This window comes from Lepisosteus platostomus, chromosome 25, assembly GCF_059453375.1.
Source record: "Lepisosteus platostomus isolate fLepPlt1 chromosome 25, fLepPlt1.hap1, whole genome shotgun sequence".
In the NCBI taxonomy this organism is placed as follows: Eukaryota; Metazoa; Chordata; class Actinopteri; order Semionotiformes; family Lepisosteidae; genus Lepisosteus; species Lepisosteus platostomus.
Window position 1 is genome coordinate 4,184,208 of NC_142635.1, and position 15,578 is coordinate 4,199,785.

At 43.1% G+C, this 15,578-nt stretch overlaps 3 long non-coding RNA genes across 8 annotated transcripts; 2 read left to right on the forward strand and 1 right to left on the reverse strand.

Moving 5' to 3' along the window:
- Nucleotides 1-1,925: 1,925 nt before the first annotated feature.
- LOC148640785 (uncharacterized) lies at nucleotides 1,926-7,411 on the reverse strand. Of its 2 annotated transcripts, XR_015930254.1 has the most exons (3): nucleotides 7,274-7,411; nucleotides 2,351-2,822; nucleotides 1,926-2,237 (listed from the first exon to the last, which is right to left on the reverse strand). It is a non-coding gene; the product is annotated as an uncharacterized LOC148640785 (long non-coding RNA). The 2 variants fall into 2 exon arrangements; XR_015930253.1 differs by having other exon boundaries at nucleotides 1,926-2,822.
- Nucleotides 2,908-7,499, forward strand: LOC148640786 (uncharacterized). The gene is made up of 2 exons (XR_015930255.1): nucleotides 2,908-2,963; nucleotides 7,294-7,499. It is a non-coding gene; the product is annotated as an uncharacterized LOC148640786 (long non-coding RNA).
- A 1,762-nt stretch (nucleotides 7,500-9,261) lies between these two features.
- Nucleotides 9,262-13,410, forward strand: LOC148640787 (uncharacterized). 5 transcript variants are annotated; one of them, XR_015930148.1, is made up of 7 exons: nucleotides 9,262-9,476; nucleotides 9,697-9,754; nucleotides 10,251-10,389; nucleotides 10,929-11,076; nucleotides 11,514-11,596; nucleotides 12,814-12,914; nucleotides 13,330-13,410. It is a non-coding gene; the product is annotated as an uncharacterized LOC148640787 (long non-coding RNA). The 5 variants fall into 5 exon arrangements; XR_015930147.1 differs by lacking the exon at nucleotides 13,330-13,410 and having other exon boundaries at nucleotides 12,814-13,183; XR_015930149.1 differs by lacking the exons at nucleotides 9,697-9,754; nucleotides 13,330-13,410 and adding an exon at nucleotides 9,795-9,886 and having other exon boundaries at nucleotides 12,814-13,183.
- Nucleotides 13,411-15,578: the final 2,168 nt, after the last annotated feature.

Genomic DNA, 15,578 nt, shown 5'->3' on the forward strand with positions numbered 1-15,578 from the left:
ATTATGTGTTGATTTGTGTTTGTTGATTTAGTTATTACATTATAATATTGATTTTTCTCAGCACTAGAATAGATAAAGAGAGAATACAGATTCTGATTTAATCTTTATTTAAAAATAATTCCCTAAACATTTAAATGTTAAATTGTCCAGCAATGTTATTGAATATTTATAGATATAGAAAATGTTTTGAATATCCGTTAAACATATATATATATATTGCTTTATATATACCTGTACAGATTTTACACTTAAACTTGTCTCTGCTGGATCTCTTCAGTTTGCTGTGTGTTATGTTATGCTGCATGTTTGTATTCTCTCTGTTCATTCTTTTAACTGCTCTCGTGATGTGGAATAGTGTTGTCAGTTGTTGTGTTGAAAGGAGATGATCTCTGTTGTAGTAAACTGTGTTGTGCCCTTTGATCCCTCTGTATGAGCTGCTCCTACACTGCTGTGGGTATTTTCTCAGGGATGGCCTCTGGAGAATCTGGACCAGCCTCAGGAATGGACACCGATATCAGCTGACTGGTCCTTCACTCCTTCATTCTGATAATTCACTACATTAATGTACTGTTTTAACATAATAAAACACTCCCGAGCAAACTTTTAGTCACTTGTTTTTATCTTATTTTTGTTCTTTAATTAAAATCAGGTTGTGAACACCTGGTTTTATTTCTAGTGTCTGTGAAGGAAACTGTGGTCTTCGCGGTGATGAGAGAGCTCTCTGCTAGTCATATCGAGTTTCTGGGGAACTCTGTGCCTTGTGAGGGGTGAGATTCTCATGGAGAACAGTGGAAAGGTGAAGCCTGATTGTCCACATTTCTAATTCGAGTCTAATTCCATCATCCTGTCAAACTGTATTGAGCTGCTCAATACAAACAGACGGAGTCCTGTGCAATAGGCAGGACTGACAGCCCCTCTGAACACTGTGCAGGATCACAGCAGCTACAGATCACTGCAGGATTCAGCACAGCTCCAACTCTCCTCAATCGTCACAAACATCAATTCACTTCATCTGAGCTGCAGTTGTGCAGTGGCTCCTGCAGTCCAGCAGTGCTCTGCCCTGTCTTTATTGAAGAAGAGGGTCCTGATCTCGGCCGGAGAGTGAATCGCAGTTTTAAAGGTTTTATATTTGGCGGCGTTGAAGTCTTCGCGCGGCGCTGTGGCTTGTCGTGTAGCGCGCTGGTTTGCGACCGGTGAGAGACCGGGTTCAAATCTGCAGACTAATGGACAGTCAGTGCAGACCTGGGTTCAAGCCCGCAAAGAAGAACTTTTGTAAAACCCGAAACACAGTAGATGAGCAGGGATATTACTTTTAGAATTGCAAGAACAGGAGGGATACCTTTTTTTTGTTTTCGATTTTTTTCATGCACCGAAAATTTGCCAGATAAGTATGACCGCGGAATTACTCCAGATTTGGCAGGAAGTATAGCTCACTCTGCTAAACCCCGACTCTTACACATCTCCACCCCGGAGCCCCGGGTTCGAGACCCGCCTGGCTCGGCTGTTGTTTTTCTCTCGAACTGAACTTGCACTCTTCTGATTGGTTGTTCTTACACCCACCTCTTCCACACGCTGATTGGACACTATTAACACTGAACCCCGCCCTTAAGCCCAGCCACACCCCCTATCTCAGTCACCATGGTGACGGGACGCGTTCCCTCAGCACCGCGGAGCGTCATCCTTCACATACCGGGCTGCGAGTGTCCTCGGGCTGCGGGGCTCTAATCGAGGCCGGGGATGAGGCTGCAGTCTAGGCCGCAGACCAGCGGCTCCCGACTCCCCGACTACGACAGCCCGGTGTCCCGCGGCTGTAGCGCTGCGAGCCGGTTGGTGTGGCTGCTCAGAGGGGGACCCAATTCACGGTTCTCTACACCCCTGTATCCCATCCTCCCACACCCCAGACCCCAGAACAATCAATTAACCAATTAACACTCACAGCAGTTTATTACAGCAAATAAGGATATAAAGCATAAAACAATTACACTATACAGCAGTGTTATTAAGCAGGTATCCACACATTTCCATCTCGCTCCCCGGTGTCTCTTATTTTGCTACCTTTGTCGTCCTTTTCTCGCTCATCAGGGGGTTCACGTTATAAATAGGGGCGGGTCTGTGCTCCAAGCCCGTGCAGGCTGGGGTCCCGGCCAGAGGGAGGTGTGGGGGGACTCCGGCGGCTCGCTGGCTGGGAGAGAGGCGGCTGGTACCCCGCTGCTCTCCGGTACAGGCGCTTTGCTCGGCTGCCGGGGAGGAAAAAAAACATGCATTAAACTTTTCTTACAGGTTTTGACAAAAGCAGCAACTTTTTCTACGAGAAATGCATTTTAAATATTTTTAACTCTCTCGCTTTAACCTTTACAGCAGGACAGCCGGCGTTTCGAGAGCAAGGTAAGCGGTTTCTCTCTCTCTCCTCACACCGGGGGTTTCGGTTTTCACACCGGGTCTCACACGGCTGGGCTCCAGTTTCCTGCGGTCAGTTACCAGTTTCCCCCAGTTCAAGCTAAACGGAGCAGTCGGCGCGTCTTCATGCAAACCGGCTCCGGAGAAAGAAAACCCAGCCGGACCTGCAGCTGCACAGTGAGTCGAAACTGGTAAGAGAGACGAAGCCCCTGTGAAAGTGGTTTTCAGTCCTAAACGAGCCTTGAAGCTGCGCTTTCCTGACCGGGTCTCTCTCGGCCTCTAGGAAGAAGTGACTCGGACTCGCCTGTGAATCCGCCGCGGAGCTCCGGTCACTCGGTACACGGGTGGGTCTGCGCTCAGGTCTCCACGCCGAGAAGGACCCGACAGCCGTCGTTTAAAGCCCAGAGCCGCGCCAGGGCAGAAGCCTGGAATACAAACGAGAAAAAACGTATTGTACAGGTAAAAACACAACATACAACAAGCAGTTTAAAGACGCTTTTAATACCATGTTTCTCCGCAGAGTCGAAGCCACAAGTCCTACAGCCCGTCCGGCAGCTCCGCCAAAAGTAAGTTAAGCAATTCATTTACTTTTCAAGCCCCATTTTATAACATTTTCCACTCGAACCGAGAAAAGCCGACAGCCGTCGCCCAGGATCCCGCTCCAGCTAAACGGTAAACTTGAGAAACTTTCTTTGTTTGCAAACTCGCTATTTAAAGGCAGGGAAGCAACTCGGGCGTCGGAACCGCTAAACAGCCGCGGATTGAGGTCTAATTACAGACTGACCGCACCTGCCTTCTCATTCAGACTCGGCCAATAGGGGCGGGGGATCCCGGAGCTGCTCGTCTCTGCTGTTAAACAGCGAGTTTTCAAACAGGGACACGAGAGACCAAAAATCCCCTTACAGGGACAATTAAACACAAAATTAAATCTCATCCGAGGTTAAAAATAGGTTTTAGTCTGAGCTACTCGGCTTGCAGCCCTTCCAGTGCACTCCACTGCAGTAATCTGACTCAACCAGCTGCTTAATTACTGCTGATCCTGCTAATTATCAATTCAACAGCACTGGGTGCAGCTACACTGTAATGCAGTGGACTGGAGAGGCTGCAAGTAGCTCTGATTCCAGTATCAAGGTCCCACCTTCACACTACAATACCCTGAGACAGGATGGGCTCCCACACTGACACTACACTGCCCACTCATGCTCTTTATTCACCTCAAGGCAACACTGCTCACAGGGAACACAAATAAGGAACAAGCAGGTGTCGACTCCACTCTGGAAAGGAAACAAGAAACTGGTTCTGGCTGTGGAGTGGTGTCTGTGTGTTGGGAGGCCATCAGGCTGCAGAGAAACAGGACACCTTGAGACAGAAAAGGAGTCTGAAGAGGCTCTGAGACTGAAAGCAATCACTTCTACACCTGTGCTCAACCCATTACCTCACCACATCCTGCCCAAACGGTTAATAAACCTCATTCTCAGCACTCATTACTAAACCAGTTAAGTTTCTCTGGTTCACTCTCCTGTGATGAATGTTAAGGGTTCCTGCTCCTCACCTGCTTTCTGACAGCATCCAAACCACACAGCAGCTCTCCTGCGCTTGTGTTGGGGTGAACTCGACTGTCGCAGGGGAAGGACATGTTCTCTGATGATGTGGAGTGAGTCTGAATCCTGCAGTTAGTATGTGAATGTGATTCAGATATCAGGACTCTACAGTGACAGTGTTAAGGACAATTGTAGCTGTTGTCTCACACATGAAGAAAACTCCAGAGCCAGAATAAATGTTCTTCTCAGTGTGGAATATTCCCCTACTTGTTTCTCTGCAGCTCCCACACTGACACTCCTCTCCACTCTGAGCACATTCAAACAGGCAGGTTTTTCCTACAGCTGAACAATCTCCTTTCCAGCCTCAGCTGCACTCCCACCCAAAGACACTCAGAATTATTTCACTAGACCATGAAAAAGATCTAACAGCAAAGAATATAAACAGAGCACATTAATTCATGTCACTGGCCCTGTCAATCAGCCCCTCCTGTCAAGGTGTATTGATACTGTGGGACACTTGAAAATGCAGGTTTTCAGTGGAATGGTACAGGGTCCTCCATCAGTACTGCAATGAGTCAACTTTACAGTCAAGCAATTTGTTCTTGTGATCAGAACAGAAATATTATCCTGGTTTTATTGTGGTAATTCTCTGCATACATTTGATCATATTGGAATAAAGTGTTCAACTTTCTATTGTGATGTTACTGGGACACATTCACTTTAAATGCATTTCAGAGTGTAGAAGAGTATGTGCTTGTATATCCCTCTAAGACAGTAACTGCATGAGGTCTGAGACCCATTGAGCTCACTGCCCTCTGTAATCATCTGAGATGCTTTGCTTTTGCTACCAAGTTCTTATTTAGTCTTCAGGTGATCATACTTCAATTGTTTTTCCTTCTGTCAATAGCGTTGAAATCTAGGCATTAGACGCAACAAGTTAAGGTGTTTCTACAGTTATTCTCCTGATGACCTCCTTGGTTGCATTATAAACTGACTCAAAGCTACAGCACCTGAATATTTGATGTGTGTCCTCTAAGCTGAGATGTAGATGACATGTATGGTCCCTAACTAACACCACCTCTAATCCTACTCCTGTACATGTGATCAGCATCTGAGCTCAGAGGGAGCACAGAGGACATTGAGGTGTTGCTGGAGCTCTCAGCTCTGAGTCCACAGCCTTCAGGTTTGAGCTTCAGTGATCCAGTACACTAGTGCTGATGGAGACAGACAGGTGAAGGAGTCTCCTGGTGATCTCCCCAGGCCAGGCCATGACTCTCACAGGAGGTGCTGTTCTCTGGAGCATCTGCAGCTCCTTTCTTTCTCCACACTTGAACCTGTCATCTCCGTACTCTGAGCACATGCTGAAGCCTGATGGAGGTAATGTCATGGCCTGGGGATGCAGGAATGGCTCAGACTGGGTCACTCATCTTCCTTGAGGATGTAGCTAATGATGGCAGCAGCAGAGTCATTTCTGAAGTTTACAGAAACAGGGTCTCTGATGAAGCAGAAAAGGCTTCAATACTTATTGGACAGTGCTGCACCATGCAGCATGACAATGACCCAAAGCATCTAGACAGTGCAACCAGTGCAAGAGCTCATCAGGAGAAAACAGAAACTGGTCAAGTGTGTCTACAGATCTCAATCCAACTCGAAGTCACTGCTTTAGCATGATATAAAGTAAAAGCATCTCAAGAACAGGCGATACCTCATCTTCATTGATGATACTGAGTACAGTGAGCTCATTTACTGGTTTACACTCTGAAATGCACGTAACATGAATGTGTCCCAATAAATCAGACCATATGACATGATGAGGATTAATTCACCACTATTCCTGTTGCCTCCTGATGTTCATCCACACTCACAGAGGTCTGAGATTCAGATTTCCAAATTGAGGAGAATCTGATTTACAGGGTGAGTTGGCTTAGATCCCCAAACCCCGACATCACACTGACACTCCTTCACTACAACTGAAGCACTGAAGTAATCAGCATTAATGTGGAAGTCTGACATGTACAATTCATCAAGCATATTCTGTAGTTGTCTAGAACTCCATCTTATATACTTGATTCTGTAATACTATTATTCTCAATCATTTAAGATTTAAAACCAGAACACTGAACTTGTTGCTGGACTTGTCAGCTACACCTCACTGTCTTCTGCAGGAACAGCTCAGTCAGGAGGTCAGCAGGAGGAAACAGTGGACAGTCTTGTACTGGCCAGGCCAGTCTCCACATTTAAATCCTCCTGAGCAGCATTTTACAGGCTGAAGAAAATCAAAACCACAAGAATAGACAACTTGGTAGCTGCAGAGAGGAGGATGCTAAGAATATTGAGCTGACTGTGTCCAGACTGCAGGCAGTTATTGTCTCAAAGGCAGCTTCACCCACATGTTTCCCAGTCTTGACTGTCCCTTGAAATTACAGCATTGAACTGGCTGTGCTTGAATATGATCAAATGTATGCAATTCCAAAAATCAACTGTTTTATTCTGTTTGTTATTCATCTGTTCATTAATAAACATTGCTTGACTGTAAAATTGTGGCTCATTGCTGGGGGTACTGGGTGTAGATCCAGGAGGAGTCCTGCTGTATTTAACAATAGAGGGGGTTGACATGATTTGCTGAGGAACTAAGGGACGTGTGCTCAGGGGTAAACGGAGAACTAGATCTAGTTATGGGAAGCACTTGATTAGTAGTAACACCCTGTTCAGTGGAGTGTTCTGCACTCGGTTTCAACTGTACAACAGTCTAGAGCCCATTCACTGATCTAGTGCTCAGTATCCCGCACTGTCCCGGTACAAATGTGATGGCCGTACTGTACAGCACACCTCGCTCTGCATGACTCCGGCACATACAGATTCCTTATAGCGCTAAGTTCTTTTTTAAAAAGCCAAGACAAACCTAGAACGAGTTAAAATATAAAAGCAACATACCGGTGAGAGTAGAGTTTAAAAAGCACAACCCAGCTCGGACAAACAGACCGCGTCTCTGTCGGCGCTGCAGCGCGATGTGAACAAACCCCATATTGGTCAACTTCCTTACCGATGTGTAGTGATTGAACGTTGAAATTAATAAAACTTCGTATGGTTCCTAAATTTGAATCGAAATTAAAGCGGGTGAAAATTTCTCGTAACATTAAGGAGACGGTCTGGAGGTCTTGAGCCGTTTTTATTCCAAATTTATTTTCCCGACATTGGGACGAGCCCGTGTTCTGCAAAGCGAGCTGCGCTGTACTGCAGAGTGATTCCCTGAGCCCCTCCGCCAGCACAGCTCCTCACTCCTGTCTGATTACTGTCGCTGCGCTGCTGCTCAGTGCTGAAATCAGAGCTCTTACCTGCTTGTTTTGTGTTTCAGGTCTCCCCTGGCTGCTGTCCCTGCCGCCCGGACAGAACCCGTCCCGCACTGACCAGACTGCTGGCGCTGGACAGGAAATCGTCATCGGACGCCGTTAGTTGTGATTCTGTAACTCACTCTGTATTTTTTGTTTTGTTTCATTGTTGCCAACTGTCTTTGATTTGTATACTTGCAAAACTTAATAAAGAATTTTGACTTATGTCTTACTTACTTCTTCTTTTCTTCGTAACATTATTTCTAGCACAAACATCAAACCAAACAAAATGGCGAACGAGCACCGCCCACGTTGCATATTCATGAGGGGCGTGGTACACTAGGGGGCGTGTCACATAATTGAATAGGGGCGTGTTGTATTATTCATGAGGGGTGTCACCAAATGAGGACGTCACACCAGCCAATCAAAATGTCTGGATGAGAGCCCGCCTTCAAGATTTTTTCTCTCAGATGATTGGTCAGTTTGAAGCACAACTTCAGGTATGGGAGAATAACCCAATTTTCTCTATTCTGATTGGTTGAAGGACATGTCAATCAAATTACCACACCCCCAAAAATGACGCACTTCTTAAGGGTTGTCTTTATATGATTGACATGAGGTTTAACCCAATCGCAGAAGCCCATCTCCAAGACCAGCCCCCGGTGAGATTTGTTTAATACTAATGAACTTTAATTCACTTAATACATAAACAAATTATTTATTATAATGAATTTGAATAATTTGAAATGTTAATTAGTAATTAAAAATTTAGACAGCAACTCTTTTGTTTCAGTTTCCCTAAGATATTTACATTTTTTAAGTAACACAATCTGAAAGACAGCAACCAAGTTTTAAAAAATACATTCTCCGAAAAAAAGACAAATAAGCCAGAAGTAAAATGAATTTAAATTTTATTTGTGTTCAGTGCAAGTGTACACATACATTTTAGAAATAAAAAAGCATTCGAGTGAAAACGCTTTCTTTCCAGTTGAAAAAAGAAAAAGAAAAAAGAAATTATTAAAGCAGACCCTATTAAAATACAAGTGACTGGTCAACCGATTTTAATACAAATTTAAATACACACGAGAGCGTTAACGCTGACATCTAACCGACAAAACAAGCAGTAGAAAAAAATAAACAAACATTCACACAGTAAACATGAGAAAATAACGTTATTTTCACTAGAATTTTTTTATTTCACATATATATATATTATCACGCGATTTTAATAAATGCAAATTTAATGCAAATACGAGTTCACAAACATCTTACAGAAAAGTCACTTTTTCCACACTTAAGCAAAGTGAGCGTTTTAATTCAGTACAAACAATAAAAACCTTAAAAATAAAAAACAATTCTAGCCAAAAAACTAATTTTCTAGTTCATATTAACAAGAGAAATGCAAATCAGCTCATTAAAATACAGCGACTGATTTTAATAATGTAAATTTAATGCAAATGAGAGTTAACAAACATTTTACAAAAAACAGAAAGTCGCCTTTTCCACACTAAAGCAAAGTGAGCGTTTTAATTTAAAACAAACAATAAAAACCTTAAAAATAAAAAAACAATTCTAGCCAAAAAACAATTTTCTAGTTCATATTAACAAGAGAAATGCAAATCAGCTCATTAAAATACAGCGAATGATTTTAATAAATGCAAATGAGGAGTAACCGCCGCCATCTTGCTAATCAAACACAAACAACACAAAATCACTCGATACTCACTAGCTGAAAGTCAGGAACGTCCAGTTTTAAATCCGAAACTATTCCGTAATGTGTCATAACGATATCATTAAAAATAGGCCAAAAAATGACTAAAAACGCAATAAAATCGGGAAAACGCCATTCACAAACTCCACCTGCACATTTCGGTAGAACTTCCGGAAAGAGCCATGATGTGGGGCGTGGTTTATTTAAATATGAGAATCTCAGCCAATCAGAATCCATGACGTCACGACCCAAAACCCCGCCTGTTGGTAGTGGAGGGTGGGGCTGCACCGCCCTCATGCGCTGGGAGGACGAACAACAAATTAGATTAATTGTAAAACCGCTGCCTATATATTGAATATTAATAAAGGATTTTGGTGGGCAGAGCCGCGAATTATGTCGTCTCGCCTGTTTATTGGTCACTTTGGGCTCCAGGTCCTATAAATTCTGACCCAGCTGATTATCCTCCTTTCGCGCGAGAGCCGGGCAAGACAGACAGCGGTAAGTAACTCGTTCAAACCCTTTTCAAGCTTTACTGCTCTGTGCATGATAAACCTGTATTAGGTCATTGTTTTACAATAATTTTCTACTCTATTTCTTATTCTTATCTTATCTGGGTTGTGCTTCTGTTGTGTGCAGAATCCTGTGAATATTCGTTCATATAACGTGCTGCTCGCTACTGCTCTTGAAATGTACTTGTCATTCGAGACTATTTTTTCAGTTTTGTCCACTAAATCACATTTTCGTTCAGTCTGACGGGACCATGTACGAGTCGAGAGGTAAGTTTCAGTATTTTCTCTGCATCTCGTTTCTCTCCAGCTCTCTCATTCTGGAGCTCGGCCAGGACTCGCGGCCCCAGTGACAGTGAGGGGAGAGTTTTACTGCCTGCTGCTCTGGTATCGACATGTCGGGTAAGAACCGGGGAATGGCGTCAGACAGACGGGCGCTGCTTTCACAGCTCGGGTCAGCTCTCTTGGGCAACTCACTGGTACCCTGGCTTGACCAAGAGGAGCGGGCTGTCGGGCTGTGGGAGCAGCTGTCTGCAGAGCCGCGTATACAGACCGTGTACCTGGCTCTGCCGTCTGTGGCTGCAGGCTGCCCTCTGGTGGCGGCTAAGAGCAACAGCGTGTGAGCTCGGGCTTCTGAAACAGTGGAGCTCACTCCACTACTTCACTGTTCAGTCCTTTACTACCGTTCTTACTCACTGTAGTGTGAAATGTACTCTGACACAGCTCGACTATGAGTTTTAATGACTGCACTTGTCTGTTATTCCAGCTTTCAACAAAGGCTTTGACTTCACCTCCAGCCTGGTTCCACTTTCACCTTCATCTCCCTCCCTGCTGCCTCCTGCTGCTCCTCTCTCACTGAGGACTGAGACTGTGAAGAGTCAGAATCTGGCTCTGGGATTGACAGGGTGAGTTGGTTTAGATCTCTACACCCTGACATCACACTGACACTCCTTCACTACAGCTGCAGCAGTGTAACAGTCTAGATCTCTTCATACTTTCCTTTACTTCTTCCTTTGCTACTACTGTTCCTGATCTTTTCAAATAAAGGCAGATAATTTACAGTGATCTCTGACCACCACAGGAATCCTGAGTGTCTTCAGCTCCTCCTCTGAGTTCAGATGCTGATGGCATGTCCACTCACTAACCCCACTCCTCACTCTTCTACATGTGATCAACATCCTACCTCGGAGGAGGAGCTGAAGACACTCGGGATTCATGTGATGGTCAGAGAACACTGTGAATTATCAGCCTTTATTTGAAAAGATCAAGAACATTAGTAGCAGAGGAAGAAGTGAAGGAAAGTATGAAGAGATCTAGACTGCGACACTGCTGCAGCTGTAGTGAAGGAGTGTCAGTGTGATGTCAGGGTACAGAGATCAAAAGTGTGAGGAAGTGTTCTGGCACAGCCTGACCTATTTTAATGAGTTTACTTCTCTATTTACAGCTTTCAACAAAGTAACAGAATTCAGGCCAGCCTGGTTCCAGTCTATCAACATGTGATGAATAAACACCTTCAGCTTCCTTCCTGCTGCTCCTCTCTCACTGAGGACTGAGACTGTGAAGAGTCAGAATCTGGCTCTGGGATGGACAGAGTGAGTTGGTTTAGATCTCTACACCCTGACATCACACTGACACTCCTTCACTACAGATGCAGCACTGAAGTCCCTGGTGTCGATCTCCAGGAAATCTCACATGTACAGCTCCTCTCTCCTAGTCTGTAATTGTCTAGAGTTCCATCATCTGTCGCTGCTTTACCTGTATCTCTGTCACCACTAGTCTCCTGTTGCTATATTAGTTTGTCTCTCCCACTGCAGAGTAGTCTGCACTCTGCTTCAGGAGTGGACAGTGACTGGGGAATAAGACTCTCCCCCTGCCCTCTCTCTGCACTATCCTGCCTCTCTCCTTCTCTACCTGCTGCTCTGTGTGTGAAGTGTGTTACTGGCACCCCAGCTCTGCCTTTTACACACACTATTCAAGGTTTGCTCTTCAGGGTTCAAGTATATTTATGTTGAGTGTTTATTAATCACAGGTTGACAGACTGGAACCAGGCTGGAGTGAATTCAAAAGCTTTGTTGAAAACTGAAAAAAGACTCATATCCCCCAAGTCTCCAGGTGAGCTCTGCACAATTTCTCCTACAGCAGCTTCTCCCAATAACACCTCTGCAACCCCACAGTTAGAACTAAATCTCATGCTTGTCACTTTGTTGAACTATGAGCTATTTTGCACTTTACAGGTATGTGATCTTTATTGTACACTGTCTGAATGCTCAGGTAATAACTCCTCAGTGTGTTTCTGCTCAAAATATTCTTCTGCCACACAGGGCACCTCTTTCTATCTCAGTGTATTATTTTACAGTAATCTGAGCTTCAGCACAGCCTCCCACTGACACTCATTCAGATTGGAAATGCTGTCTAGAGTGAAACAGTCTAGATCCCTTTATACTTACTACTCTGCCACTAATGTTCCAGATCAGTTCCAATTAAAGGCTGATAATTCACAGTGATCTCTGATCATCACAGGAATCCTGAGTGTCTTCAGCTCCTCCACCCTAACCCCACTCTTCACTCTTCTACATGTGATCATCATCCCAGCTCAGAGGAGGAGCTGAAGACAGTACAGCCCCTGTCCTACTCCAGCAGTGTTGAGATATGATTTGTATTTATTACCAAGATACTGTGGCCACCTTCTTCACTGGGGAGAATTGATCAATTTTGAACCTAATTCTGTTCAAAAAAGTTAAAGAGCTCTGATTTCAATTAATTTTGTCCAGAATTATGAAATACTTTTTGGTTGCTCTCATTGAATACTTTAACTCTGTGCAGAGTCTGGAAACTTCCGTCTCCTGTGCTTGAATTTGTTCAGTGACTGGGAATTAATTTTGTTACTGAATGTGCCTTAACAGGGATACTGAGAGCAGTGAAGATATTTGGCCCTTGTGTTTTCTGAATTTATTTGACATAACTTTACTCTAAGTAAGACATATTGCACAGTCCTTAAGACATATTCAGTGCTATTATTGTTCATATGTCTTCAGGGTGTAAGTAAATCTGTAGATCACTTTGTTTTGTATGATATATTTCTTCATATCTCACTTCCTATTCCCTCTGAATCACTTCAGTGTTTCTGCCTGTATTGTCTCTGGCTCTTCATTCTTCTATTTCCTACTTTGACATGTAATAATACTCAGTTGTAGTATTTGAGAGGAGGTGATCTCTGCTACAGGACATCAGTCTCCAGTAAATGCTGGGCTCTTTGATATGTTGAATTTGTTTAGCTTCTTAATTGTTAAATCAATCCTGCTAACTATGAATTAATTTGCTTGTTGCAGCACTGTAATGGAGCTGATTGGAGGGGCTGCAGGTTTAAGATTTGTGTTCCCCGCTGGAATTCTTCTCACCTGAACACTACACTGAACATTCCCAGTCTTCAGTCACCTCAAGACAATGCTGCTCACAGGGAACACAAATAAGGAACAAGCAAGTGTCAACTCCACACTGGAAAGGAAAACAAGAAAATGGTTCTGGCTGTGGAGTCGTGTCTGTGTGTCGGGAGGCTATCGGGTTGCAGAGAAACAGGACACCTTGAGACAGAACAGGAGTCTGAAGAGGCTCTGAGACTGAAAGCAACAACTTCTACCTGTGTTTAACTGATTGACTACTGTGGTAAAAGAGTGAAAATAAAACCAGGAATGACTAACACTTTTTTATATTTGTTTCTCTTGTGTTTCAGTAGACAGTCTTCTCTGACCAGCTGGTCACAGGTCTGGCAGTGACCAGACCCAGGACAGCTGGTCAGTCAGTATTTCAGCTGGAGGGGCTGTGGAAAGTAGGGCCCTTGATCACAGTTCAGCAGAGAAGAAAAGGCAAAACTTCAGTTTCAAAGAACATCATGGCTTCTCTTTTTCAATTACCAGTTTTATTCAAAGCTTTAATCAAACTAAACCTCAATATATTTGTGTATATAATGTATATAAAGGAGATGAATATCAGTAAAATATTTTCTTTGCAGATGTGTGTTTAGTTGCCTAGCTGAATTAGCCGTGTGGAATGGGTCGTGACCACAAGTTTAGACACCGACAACATGTGTGAACGAGAAAACCATTACAGGTCCCTGGAAGTCACTCGTAAAATGTTGCCTATTGTTCAAATTTACAATAAAAATAAAACCCAATTTTTCTTAGTTTGTTACTTAAAGTAATACAAAAACTTAACCAAAAAAAGAACGGTGTGCGTTATGCAGAAATTCACAGATAACTAATAAACAAACCAAACAATTCCAGCAATAATGAACTCACCTACTGCCGGTGGCGTCTCCACTACGCATGTGTAGGACTCGGCTCCCCTGGCGCAGGTGAGGCTGGTGTCGATGATGTCATGTAAACGCGACCATGCAGGAAGAGTGGGGGAGTTCGATTCAGACAGAGCTGTGCTCCATACCGGTCAGGGATTATCTCGGGTTCTGATGGCTTCAATACTTTTAGTTTTTAGTTTTTTTTTTTATGAGTAACTCAAACTACATAGCTCTGTGAAAGATATAAATATTTCAGTTTGAGAAAACAAGATTCGGGTCCCGGCACGATACTCTTGTTTTCCCTGGAGATTTAATCGGCTGACGCAGTTGGAAATATTCATGTTTTACATCTGCTTAAGGCGCATCTTCTCATATTAACACGTCAACTATTTCTCTTAAAGATTTTGATTCAGGAACGGGTGATAACACACAAGTAAACACAGTTGTGACAGTGATGTTCTTAAAACAGAACAGAGCTGTCAGTCCTAATTAATCAGAGATTCATCGCTGGTAGGTCGTGTCTTACTGTCAAAACCAGAGGGAGTAAATCATTCTGTGTGGTTCAATCACACTGGAGTTTCCTAAACACATTAGTGATGATTCTGACAAATTACTTTATAATTTCATATTAAAGAATAAACCCCATTATGTCCGATAACATCATCTTGTGTAGCCCCCCAAAACAGTGTGGCTTGACTGTTCTAGTGTTCTAGTTCTAACAGCCCTACACTCTATGGACCTCAGTTAAACATATTATCCAAATATAGAATCTCTTCCAATGACCTACAGGTCTCTCTCACTCTACACACCACTTGCAGTAACAGATTTTAATAATCGATAAGTACTACATTTCCAGGTTCTGTACCAGTCCTGAGTAGACTCAAACTTCCTTAATATGTGATCAAGCTACAGAATTGTTTTTTTTTTCCAAATATTCTTTCTGACTGAAGGGGTGAGGTGTTTCTATTGGAAAAAAGCTCTGATACTAGACACAAGCTCTATTGTCGGGGGGGGGGGGCTGGATTTCCTATTGGACAGTTGTTCATGTACAGAGGATTCTATTGGCCAATAACAGGAATATCGATTCAATTCCTATCGGCTGGACTTAAGACGTTGAGCAGCCAATCATATTGTTCTCTAGGTAGCCAGTGACAACACTAGATGACAATGTTCACACAGTTCTTTATGAAAGAGGATGTGCTTGAAGTTCTGGAGAGTAAGGAACCTGTAGGATTAGAGAGAGCCACGTTTTGTTTAAATTAAAAAGAAGAAAACCTTCTACCCTCTGAATCATTTTATGTCTTCATAAATACTCTTAGCATTATTATGACTACGAATGTGAGCAGAGCTCATAAGTATTATAAGTATCATTTTTGACAACAGAATCCACACTTGACAAATGTTGTGTGTGTAGGTGTATACATGTATATAAAACTTTCTCGTTTGTATCCTGTATGGTGTTATTCTGACCACTATTAGAGCAAACCCGTCGATTTCAGTTTAACTGCTAAAACAGCCTTGAGCTGTGTGTTAAAGTGACCAAGGAGTGTGGCTGCCACATAATGTACATATATCATTTTAACGGTGTAAGACTCAGTCAGTGTTACTGTGCTCACTGAAGCATGAGACAATTTTAAATGATACCTATAAATCAAGTAAATGCAGTAAAAACAAAGTAAAAAGTATGCCATTTATAAGCTGTGAAATGTTTCAAAGGAATAAAATTTGATTGCAATTTTACCCTAGTGCCATTATTAATTGTCAAAAAACAATTTAATGTTGTTAGCTATTGCCTAAACTTGA